The 11,929-nt window shown below is 58.2% G+C and overlaps 1 long non-coding RNA gene across 1 annotated transcript; it reads right to left on the bottom strand.

Annotated features, from left to right (window-relative positions):
• Positions 1 to 9,098: 9,098 nt before the first annotated feature.
• Positions 9,099 to 9,897, bottom strand: LOC127462963 (uncharacterized). Its single transcript, XR_007900612.1, has 3 exons — positions 9,826 to 9,897; positions 9,689 to 9,727; positions 9,099 to 9,335 (listed from the first exon to the last, which is right to left on the bottom strand). It is a non-coding gene; the product is annotated as an uncharacterized LOC127462963 (long non-coding RNA).
• Between the last annotated feature and the right edge of the window lie 2,032 nt (positions 9,898 to 11,929).

Here is an 11,929-nt window from a genome sequence, read left to right as displayed (position 1 = left end):
CGTTCCCCACTGTGGATCATCTGGTGGCTGAGGAGGTGGGAGCTCAGTTTGAAGCTCTTCCCACACTCCCCACACGTGAAGGGCCGTTCTCCGGTGTGGATGTGCTTGTGGCTGAGGAGGTGGGTGCTCCTCCTGAAGCTCTTCCCAAATTCCAAGCACCTGAAGGGTTTCTCCCTGCTGGGAGGCTGCTCAGGGACCACCAGCTCGCAGCTCCGCCTCAAGCTCCGGCCGCCTTCCCGGCACACGCTGGCTCTTTCCTCCTCCCAGCCCCCTGGGATGGCTTTGGAGCCCCTCCTGCGGGGGCATCTCCGGCCCTTTTCCTCCCCGCTGCCTTCCTGCGCCGGGGAGCCCTTCAAAACGGCCTCTCCCACCAGGCTCTGCCGCCGGGATTTGTCCTCCGCGCTCTCCGGCCTCACCTCGGGGCCTGGGGCAGGAACCAACAAGGACACGCAGGGGATTTGCCTCCGGCCCACAGGGAAGCCCAAGGACATCCCCCCAACTCCGGCCCCACCAGGACGGCCACAAAAGACAAAAGACCCACCCAAAGGGGCACTGACTTCCTCCTCACCTGCCTGGGGGGCCCAAGGCATCTTCCTCTTCCTCGCAGCCTCCTCCTCCATCCGCCCAAGCTTTGGGAAGCAGTAATCCTGATGGGGGGGGAAACAAGGGGTGAGTGCGTTGCCTTGGGGGTTCCTCCTGCCCAAGTCCAGCTCTAGGACTCACCGGGCATCTTGTGTCCATAAAAACCCCCAAAACAACAACATTCAGCTAAAAAACCCCTCCAAGGAGTTTTCCCTCTCTGCTCTCTGGGGTTAGGGGGGTCCCCCCTGTCTGGTCTGATGGTACTTCTGCCTGCCTTGGGGGTCCCTCTTCTCCGGGATTCCGGGGGTCTCGTGGCTCCAGGGGGTTCCTACTCTCCGAGGTCCCCTTGAGTGTTGCCAGGGGGGTCCCAGGGCTCACTTCTCCCCACTCTGCCTCCCGGGGCCGGCCGGCCCTCCTCTCTCGGCTCCCACCCTCGCAAACCTCTTGGCGCTCTCGGCTCCCACCCCGCCTCAAGGCCCCCCCTCCTCTCCACACTCCAAGGCCTTCCCCCTCTCCGGGACCCCCGCTTAAGGGGCCCGGCGCTCCCTCTCTGCTCCCCCCCCTCCAGCATTCCGGGGGTCCCCCAGCTCCGGGATCGCCCCTCTCCGCTCTCCCCACTCCGCGGCTACCGGGGGTTCCCCCCCGGCTCTCACGGGGGCCCCCAAACCGCTCTCGCCCCCCCCGCCATTGCCCAGCCACCGCCAGGACCTTTTGGCTGCTCTTCTTTGTGCTCCCGCTCGACTCCTCCCTCGGCTGGGCCACCGCTTTTGGCGGGTTTCCTCCTCCGGGATCCGCCCCCTGCAGCCCTTCCCCCCCTGGACCAGCCCCCTTGGGCCCCCCTTGGGCCCCCCTTGCCCAATAAGTTTGATTATACAGACAAGCAATTGGTTTTAACCCACAAAACCCAAAGGTATAACCCAGCACCCTGGGACATGAACAAAGTGGTTTTCCTTGGCCCCCCCCGAGTCCAAAGTAAAGGGAGAGGGGAAAAAAAACCTACTGGTGGGAGAGCTGTTGCAGTCTGGTCAGAAGTGGTGATTGCAGTCCAGTTGAGGGTGGTGGTCTCAGTCTAGTTGAGAGTGGTGAGCTGCAGCCTTCCTGTGGATCCCACGAGTGGTGGAAAGGTTCTGAAACACCAGGTTTATATATTCTCCAGTTCAGGCAGGAATGGTCAGTCGTTCCCTCAGAGCGGGGAATTCCATAAAAGGATATGAGGGTTCTCTGAGCGGGGAATTCCATAAAAGGATGCTCAGTTCGTTCCCTCAGAGGGGGGAATTCCATAAAAGGATATGAGGATTCTCAGAGTAGGGAATTCCATAAAAGGGTATGAGGACAGGAACACCCCTCCACACCTCGGAGGCCCTCCCCCTCCCCCCCCGACAACAGTTCCTGGGAAAATGGCATGGAAGGCCATAGAATACACACTTTTGGGCTGCACCCATCCAGTGAGGAATCGGTCCCAGCTGTTCTAACTAGGACACTGTGTCCGTCATCGCTGCCATCATCATCATCATCGGCCTCTTGGCAGTCGGTGTCTGGAAGCTCCGATCCGGTAACTCCTGGGATGGGGGTCGGCAAGGGGCACGGATCCGCCCGGCAGCATTCCGGGGATCCTGTGCCACGGGTGCTGATCCCACTTTCTTGCCATAGGGAAGAGGGAGGGGAATGGATACGACCCCGCGCCCACCAGTGAGTCCCAGCAGCGTGTGTGGATCCAGATCCTCTGTGCAGGGATCCCAGGATGCATGCCGGGATTCCAGAGGGGAATGGGGGCCTAATGGCTGGAGTGGGATTGGAAGGGGATTGCAGCTCAGGGCAGGATTCCAGAGTGGGATCAGGTGGAGTTGTGGACTGGGATCAGGGCTGGATTCTGGAGTGGGATTGGGGTGGGATGGATGGAGTGGGATTGGGGTGGGATGGATGGAGCAGGATCAGGTGGGATTCCGGAGCACTTCCTACTCTCCCTGGGCTCCACAGCCAGATCCATCCCCTGGGATGGGAACAGGGACATGGTGACTCCTCTCCCCGCTCTCATCCCAGGAGGAATCACAGCCTGAGCGATCCTGGAACTGGATCCACCCCTTCCCTCTTCCTGCGGAAAGGCAGGAGCTGCTGGCAGAGCTCATCCCGCTGCTCCCACCCACCCCGGCCCCCCTGCGGCTCTTCCCGATGGATCAACTTCCTGCTTTTTCCCGTGTGAAACCCAGGACCACAATTATTCCTGAGGCTTTAATTTGGGTGTGAAAATCTCCTGCTTTGGGCAATAAATCCTGGCTCCCTCCTCCGGCATCCGGCAGTTCCTTTGTGGGAACCACGAATGGGAATGGGGACAGGGGGGACTGGGATGGGGACACTGGGGACAGGGATGGGGACACTGGGAGCAGGTTGGGGACAGCAGGAATGGACATGGGAACTCCAGGAATGGGAATGGGGACACTGGGAGCAGGTTGGAGTCACCAGGAATGGGAATTGGGACACCTGGAATGGGAATGGGGACATGGGAGACCAGGATAGGGACAGTGGGGACAGGAACGGGGACACTGGGAGCAGGTTGGCACAGCAGGAAGTGGGAATGGGGACAAGGATGGGAACCCCAGGAATGGGAATGGGGACAGGGATGGGAACGTGTCTCTCCAGGAGTTGGTTCCATACAAAGGTGGGTCCCTGGCTCGAGGCCACGGGAAGCCCCTTCTTTGGGAATGTCTGGGAACCAGGTGTCAGAGGTTTGAAAAGACATGTTGCCCCTGGGAAAAGGGACTCCTTCACTGCTGGCTGCGAGCACATGGGGCTGAGAGAGCTTTGAACTGCCGGGACAGTTTCTCCCCCCACCTGGGGATTTGGGACTTGGTTTTGTTTCTTCTGAAAGTTTTTGGTTGCACCATTTGTTGTTTATTCAGATTTTGTTAATAAAAAGCTGCTTCTTTTCCTTTTCCACACTTCCACCTGAAGTCTCTTAATTTCTAAGTTGTAATCTTGTTTAACTAAGACCCAGTGCCCTCAGGGGGAGGAGGAGGAAAGGAGACCAAGAGGTGCTGTGGCCACTCAAACTGCAGAGGAACAACCTGTGCCAGTAGCAGCTGCCCCTCTACAGAAGAAATCCAAGACCAAATCAGCTCAGTTAGTGAGGGATGAAGGGGAAGCAGAGCCCTCAGAACAGGAGCAAGAGGCAGGGCCAGAGATAATCACCAGATCCCCATCCCCGGCTGAGCTGTGAGAGATGTGAAAAGATTTCAGCCTCCAACTGGGAGAGCCCCTGCTGACCTGGCTGCTCCAGTGCTGGGATATCATGGCCCAGCATATGGAACTAGGTGGGAGTGCAGCCAAGCAACTGGGATCCCTGTCCTGGGATGTTGGGATTGACCAAAGGATTGGGAAGAGGACAGACAGGGGATGAGAGCTGGGTACAGGCTTGGGAATTGCCAGGAGGGCTTTTGAAAGGAGTGTAGGGGAAAGGGATGTCTAAGAACAAGTCCCTCAGGAGAGGGAAGCAGAGAGGTTGAGTTTTGACCCTAGCACAAGGGTCTGCAGGGCAGAGCAGAGAATATGCCCACAGAAGATTCTTGTGCGTCCGTCTTTGCAGTTCTGACAGGCACTTCTTGTCACAGCCTGTCCTCTCCATTCCAGAATAGGCCCTGGCAACCAAAGAACCAACACCCCACACCATAGTGCAGACCAACCCATGTGCTTTGGGCCCTTTTGTTGTCCTATCCATTCTGGCCTATCCTCTCCATTCTGGAATAGCCTCTGGAAACCAAAGAACCAAGCCCCCACCATGAGACAGTTCAACCCCATCCGTGTGCCAAGGACTCCTTTGTGGTGTCACAGCCTGTCCTCTCCATTCCAGAATGGGCCCTGGCAACTAAAGAACCAACGCCCTACAACCCCAAAGTGAAGCCCCACCTTTGTGCCATGGACCCTCTTGTGATGTCAAAGCCTGTCCCCTCCATTCCAGAATGGCTGCTGGAAACCAAAAAACCAATGTCTCACAGCCCCTAGTGCAGCCCAACCCCTGTGCCATGGGCCCCTCTGTGATGTCACAGCCTGTCCTCTCCATTCTGGAATAGCCCCTGGAAACCAAAGAACCAACACCTCACACCCCCACAGTGCAGCCCCACCTGTCTGCCACGGGACTCTTTGGGATGTCATGGCCTTTCCCCCAGGAAAGAAAACCTGGAACCTTCAGGTTTCACATGCAGTTGGGGGGCCACCCTGGGCACTCCACGGGCAGCAAGAGCTTTCTGTCCTGCCACCTTTTGTCTGGCAGGAATCTTCAACTCTGTTCAGTTTGGGCAGTCAGACTGGCAATATCAGCGCAGGGCTCCTGCAAGTGAACGACAGCCCTTCCCTCCAGGAAAGAAACCCCTTACCCTCGGTCTCTTCTCCTGTTCCTTAAAACACAACCTGCAGGGGAGCTTTCTGGGATCTCTTCTCCTGGGAATTGGGAAGACAGACCCACTCCCATGTTTAACACCTCAGGCAAAACCACCCTTTGAACACCTTTCCCAACCCTCCCCAACCTTTCCCAAAGCCCAGATTTTACAGGTGTCCTGTAATTCTGGCCCAATCTCACCCAAGCCCACAAACCATGACAGAAACCTCTCAGCCTCACACTGCCTCCTTCCCATTGCTGTGCCTTATGTGCAGGCAAAAGGCCTTAAAATCAAGTACCCAAAATTCATGGCCTGTTCTTTTTCCCACAAAAGAAGGCGTGGTGAACTCCCCAGACCAGGGAATTGGAAGATCTCCCCAAAACTCCTTTGGTACACGCTGCAGGGCCAACGATTCCTCTGCTCTGCCCTGTCGGCGCTGCTTTGTCTCATCTGGGTCCCCAGAAACCGTCAACGAAAGCCGGGGAATAAAATCTCTGAGCAGTTGGTTGGGTTCCAGAGGTGACCCTACTTCATTCAGCGCTGAAGGGACGCAGGAATTGCTCTCTAACACATGTACATCAGTTCTCAAAACTTTTAAGTATTTCTACATTTTAGCAAACAAAAGAATTCCTGTCCATTGGTTTACCAGTTCTCTGCAGGAATTCTTCTTCTCTTATCTATTGGCTCTTGATTTCTCACTTTGCATGATGCTTAGTCCACAGTTTTTGTCCTTTTCTTTTCTTTTCTCTAGATAGGGAGAGCCTCAGTAACTGTCTGTGTTAGTTTTGTCTTCATCTCTGGTTTCTCTAAGGGTCTTTGTGGTTTAGAAATTCTGCCTTCTTGGTGTCCAGGTCTCAAAAATAGATTTCTCTGCCAGGTCTCTGACCACTGAAATATGGCAGGCCTTAAACTTTTCCTTTGTTTTTCTAACAAATGGCCATGGCCCAGAACTTGTCCATCATCCATTGTCTGTTGCCCAAGGCTCCGTCCTTGCCTTGCCTTGCCCATCTCCTGGCTGCCAGGCAAGGGCCTTGTGACATCACAGCCTCTGTGGAACAGTGCGGGGGCTGAAAAGTGTCAGTGCTGCGTCCCCGTGCCCAGAGCCTGGGCAGAAGTCGGCTGGCAGGGACGGGCAGAGACTGTGCAGAGGTGTCAGCTCATCCCGCAGCAGCACCATGCCCAGCCAGGGCATCTCCTGGCTCCTCAGGCTCTCGGTGCTCCTGCTCTTGCCTGGCCCACTGGAGCCTTGCAGCCGTGCCACAGGTGCCATTGCTGAGAACCGGGGTTTGCCTTGGATGGCCCCTTGCCAGAAAAGGCAGGAGAGGCTGGAGAGAGGGGAAGGAGGGGGGTCAGGCCGCTGGGATGGTGCCGGCGGGCCGTGAGCCCGAAGTCAGCAAGGCCTTGGGCCCACCCGGTGTCAGGGGAGGACTGAGAGCCCCCAGGGAGGAGGAAAGCTGGGCAGGCCCCAAGGCTCCTGGGCCTCTTCCTTGGCAGCCCTTTGGCCAAGGCCCCGAGGCAGAGGTGGGGCTCAGCCCCTGCCCAGCAATGGGGCACAGGCTGAGCCCCAGGGACACCAGACCCAGGCGGCCTGAGCTCTTCTTCCTGCAGCGTCTGCCTGGGGCAGCCCAGCCAGGCCTGAGTCTCTGCAGGAGAGGCCAAGCCCAGCCAGAGAGGGCTCAGCCCTCTGAGGCTGCACTCACTGCAAAGGGAACAAAACATTGGCCCAGAGGACATCCTGCCCCCAAATGGAGAACTGGAAAGGTCAAGAATAAAAAAGTCATCACCCTCCATTAGTCAAGAAATGTTCAGACCTCTTTCCTAAAAGCATCCAGGACTCGGGTCACCCAGTTTTCTCTCTGACAAGGCTTTGCAGGGGCTGCTTGGGAAAGGGAAGCCCTGGGGCCCCAGTGCAGATGGTGGGGCTGCACTCTGGGGGGGTCGGTTTTGGCTCTTGGCTTCCAGGGGCCCCCAGGAGTCAGTGAGCCGGGTTGGGGACGAGGGGCAGGACTGGCTGGGATTGCCTCTGGGGCCTGGCCCAGAAAATGGAAGTGTCCCCATGGGGGCAGCTGGAAAGGGCCCAGGAAGGAAATGCTGCCCCAGCGCAGGCTGTGGCAGTGGGGAGTGTGCAGGGGGAGGAGGCTGGGCCAGAGCAGGGCTGGGCAAGAAGGGCCAAGCCGCGGGTGGGTTCTCCCCCGGCCCCCAGGGCCCAGCCCCTGATGGGAGGACCTTGGGCAGGGCCTGGGGCGACTGCAGGAACCTCCGAGGCAGCCCAAGGGCCGTGCTTTTGGCAGGTGGGTCGACAGGCCCAGCTCTCTGCAAGAGAAGTTGAGGGCTCTGAACCAGAGAGGGGCTGAGAGCCGGGTCCAGGCTTGGGAATGGCCAGGAGGGGAAAGGGATGTCTAAGAACAAGTTCCTCAGGAGAGGGAAGCAGAGAGGCTGTGTTTTGACCCCAGCACAAGGGTCTGCAGGGCAGAGCAGAGAATATCCCCCACGTGAGATTGTTCTGCATCCCTCCTTGCAGTTGTGAAAGGCACTTCTCTGCAAAGGTCGTTCTGGGAGCATCTTCTTGTTCTTTCCAGGTGGGATGCAAGCGGTGGGGGGACCTTTGGCACCGGAGGGACGACGAGCAAGTTGAGCATTTTCCTGCCAGTCTGAATGAGATGTTAATTCTGGTGGGCTGTATCTTTGGTGAATCTAAGCACATCCCTTGGCATTTGTGTTTTTTTTCTGGGTGGTTCGCAACCTGAGAAGCATCAGCAGAGTGGGAAGGAGGTCCCTCCAGTCAGAGGTCAGTGTAAAGGAAGCTGAGAGGGGAGCTTTGGTGAGAATGTTGCCCTCTGAGGGGATCTGTCAGTGTGTGCCTTCCCTGGGGGATTTCTTTGCAGTGGCCGTGCCTATTGCCAGGGGAGCAGAGCCACAGGCCCAGGAGCCGAGCGACAAGGTCAGGTGCTCTTGTGCTGGCCTGGTGGGCAAGGGCAGGGGATTGCAGGGCTCAGCAATGAAGCATTTCCCTCTTCTCTTTGGAGGGAATGTTGCACTCTGAGGGCATCCATCAGTTTGTGCCTTTGCCTCTGTGATGCTGAAAAACCCAGTCCGAAGAACTGCTCAGAGACTTTGGATCTTTGAGCAGCAAAGGGATTTATTGCCGACGTCGGCAGCGAGCGTGGTTCGCACCATAGAGAACTTGGTCGAGAGTTTCCCACAATATCGGGGTTGTATACAATTTTCATATATGATTAAATATGATAAATCATATTCATCTGATCACAACATCTATCTATGCATATTAATAATGGGCAAAGCTCGGGTGGAGCTCAGGCGGAGCTTCTCTTGGCCCTCAGTTCTGGGAGGGGTTTAGGTGAGTCTGGGGTCTCTGCTCCTCTCCATCAGTCCCCAGTGTCCCCATCCTGGTCCCTCATGTTCCCACTCCATTCCTGGTGTTCCCATTCCCGGTGTTCCTATTCCCAGTGTTCCCATCCCATTCCTGATGTCCCCATTCCCAGTCCCTGGTGTCTCCAACCTGCTGCCGATGTCCCCGTTCCCTTTCCTGGTGTTGCCATCCCAGTTCCTGCTCTCCCCAGGCTGCTCCCAGTGTCCCCAGCGTGGTCCTCCAGGTCCCCATTCCCATTCCTGGTGTCCCCATTCCCATTCCTGGTGTCCCCATTCCCATTCCTAGAGTTCCCAACCAAGTTCTGTTTTCCCCATTCCCATTCCTGGTGTCCCCATTCCCATTCCTGATGTTCCCATCCCAGCTCTGTTTTCCGCATTCCCATTTCCGTGTGTCTCCATTCCCAGTTCCTGCTGTCCCCAACCTGTTCCCCATGTCTCCATTGCTATTCCTGGTGTCTCCATCCCATTCCTGATGACCCCAGCCTGTTCCAGTGTCCCCAACGTTCTCTTGGTCATCCCATCCTGCTCCTGGTGTCCCCATCCCTTTCCCCATTGTCTCCTGGTGTTCCCATTTCCATTCCTGATGTCTGCAACCTACTCCCAGTGTCCCCATCCCTGTCCCCAATGTCCCCATCCCAGTCCCAACGTCCCCATTCCAAATCCTGGTGGCCCCAGCCTGTTCCCAGTGTCCCCATCCCATTCCCCCTGTCCCCATTCCCATTCCTGATTCCCACAGGGAACTGCCGGATGCCGGAGAAGGAGCCAGGATTTATTGCCCAAAGCAGGAGATTTTCACACCCAAATTAAAGCCTCAGGAATAATTGTGGTCCTGGGTTTCACACGGGAAAAAGCAGGAAGTTGATCCATCGGGAAGAGCCGCAGGGGGGCCGGGGTGGGTGGGAGCAGCGGGATGAGCTCTGCCAGCAGCTCCTGCCTTTCCACAGGGAGAGGGAAGGGGCGGATCCAACTCCGGGATTGCTCAGGCTGTGATTCCTGCTGGGATGAGAGCGGGGAAAGGAGTCACCATGTCCCTGTTCCCATCCTAGGGGATGGATCTGGCTGTGGAGCCCAGGGAGAGTAGGAACTGCTCTGGATTCCCTCCTGATCCTGCTCTGTCCATCCCACCCCAATCCCGCTCCATCCATCCCACGCCAATCCCACTCCAGAATCCAGCCCTGATCCCAGTCCACAATTCCACCTGATCCCACTCTGGAATCCTGCCCTGAGCTGCAATCCCCTTCCAATCCCACTCCAGCCATTAGGACCCATTCCCCTCTGGAATCCCGGCATCCATCCTGGGATCCCTGCACAGAGGATCTGGATCCACACACGCTGCTGGGACTCACTGGTGGGCGCGGGGTCGTATCCATTCCCCTCCCTCTTCCCTATGGAAAGAAAGTGGGATCAGCACCCGTGGCACAGGATCCCCGGAATGCTGCCGGGCGGATCCGTGCCCCTTGCCGACCCCCATCCCGGGAGTTACCGGATCGGAGCTTCCAGACACCGACTGCCACGAGGCCGATGATGATGATGATGGCAGCGATGACGGACACAGTGTCCTAGTTAGAACAGCTGGGACCGATTCCTCACTGGATGGGTGTAGCCCAAAAGTGTGTATTCTATGGCCTTCCATGCCATTTTCCCAGGAACTGTTGTCGGGGGGGGGGGAACCTCCGAGGTGGGGGGGTGCTCCTGTCCTCATGCCCTTTTATGGAATTCCCCACTCTGGCAATCTTCATATCCTTTTATGGAATTCCCCGCTCTGAGGGAACAAACTGAGCATCCTTTTATGGAATTCCCCGCTCTGAGGGAACGACTGACCATTCCTGCCTGAACTGGAGAATATATAAACCTGGAGTTTCAGAACCTTTCCACCACTCGTGGGATCGAGAGGAAGGCTGCAGATCACCACTCTCAACTAGACTGAGACCACCACCCTCAACTGGACTGCAATCACCACTTCTGACCAGACTGCAACAGTTCTCCCACCAGCAGGTTTTTTTCTCCTCTCCCTTTACTTTGGACTCGGGGAGGGGTCCAAGGAAAACCATGCTCCAGGGTGCTAGGTTATACATTTGGGTTTTGTGGGTGAAAACCAAATGGTTTGTCTGTATAATCAGACTTATTGGGCAAGGGGGGCCCAAGGGGGGCCCAAGGGGGCTGGTCCAGGGGGGGAAGGGCTGCAGGGGGCGGATCCCGGAGGAGGAAACCCGCCAAAAGCGGCGGCCCAGCCGAGGGAGGAGCCGAGCGGGAGCACAAAGAAGAGCAGCCAAAAGGTCCTGGCGGTGGCTGGGCAATGGCGGGGGGGGCGAGAGCGGTTTGGGGGCCCCCGTGAGAGCCGGGGGGGAACCCCGGTAGCCGCGGAGTGGGGAGAGCGGAGAGGGGCGATCCCGGAGCTGGGGGACCCCCAGAATGCTGGAGGGGGGGAGCAGAGAGGGAGCGCCGGGCCCCTTAAGCGGGGGTCCCGGAGAGGGGGAAGGCCTTGGAGTGTGGAGAGGAGGGGGGGCCTTGAAGCGGGGTGGGAGCCGAGAGCGCCAAGAGGTTTGCGAGGGTGGGAGCCGAGAGAGGAGGGCCGGCCGGCCCCGGATGGCAGAGTGGGGAGAAGTGAGCCCTGGGACCCCCCGGCAACACTAAACGGGACCCCGGAGAGTGGGAACCCCCTGGAGCCGCGGGACCCCCGGCAGGTCGGAGAAGGGGGACCCCCAATGCAGGCAGAAGTGCCATCAGGCCAGACAGGGGGGACCCCCCTAACCCCAGAGAGCAGAGAGAGGGAACTCCTGGGAGGGGATTTTGGGCTGAATGTTGGTGTTTTGGGGGTTTTTATGGACACAGGATGCCCGGTGAGTCCTAGAGCTGGACTTGGGCAGGAGGAACCCCCAAGGCAACACGCTCACCCCTTGTTTCCCCCCCCATCAGGATTTCTGCTTCCCAAAGCTTGGGCGGATGGAGGAGGAGGCTGCGAGGAAGAGGAAGATGCCTTGGGCCCCCCAGGCAGGTGAGGAGGAAGTCAGTGCCCCTTTGGGTGGGTCTTTTGTCTTTTGTGGCCGTCCTGTCGGGGCCGGAGTTGGGGGGATGTCCTTGGGCTTCCCTGTGGGCCGGAGGCAAATCCCCTGCGTGTCCTTGTTGGTTCCTGCCCCAGGCCCCGAGGTGAGGCCGGAGAGCGCGGAGGACAAATCCCCCCGGCAGAGCCTGGTGGGAGAGGCCGTTTTGAAGGGCTCCCCGGTGCAGGAAGGCAGCGGGGAGGAAAAGGGCCGGAGATGCCCCCGCAGGAGGGGCTCCAAAGCCAGCCCAGGGGGCTGTGAGGAGGAAAGAGCCAGCGTGTGCCGGGAAGGCGGCCGGAGCTTGAGGCGGAGCTGCGAGCTGGTGGTCCCTGAGCAGCCTCCCAGCAGGGAGAAACCCTTCAGGTGCTTGGAATGTGGGAAGAGCTTCAGCAAGAGATCCAACCTCCTCAGCCACCAGCACATCCACACTGGGGAATGGCCCTACAAGTGTGGGGAGTGTGGGAAAAGCTTCAGGCAGAGCTCCCACCTCCACACCCACCGTCGCATCCACAGTGGGGAAAGGCCCTACGCATGTGGGGAGTGTGG

The sequence above is a fragment of the Manacus candei genome, unplaced genomic scaffold (assembly GCF_025592945.1).
Source record: "Manacus candei isolate 608988 ecotype Guabito, Panama unplaced genomic scaffold, ASM2559294v1 h1tg000147l, whole genome shotgun sequence".
Classification (NCBI taxonomy): Eukaryota; Metazoa; Chordata; class Aves; order Passeriformes; family Pipridae; genus Manacus; species Manacus candei.
The sequence above is the reverse complement of the archived record's forward strand: the minus strand, read 5'-3'. Positions and strand labels throughout refer to the sequence as shown.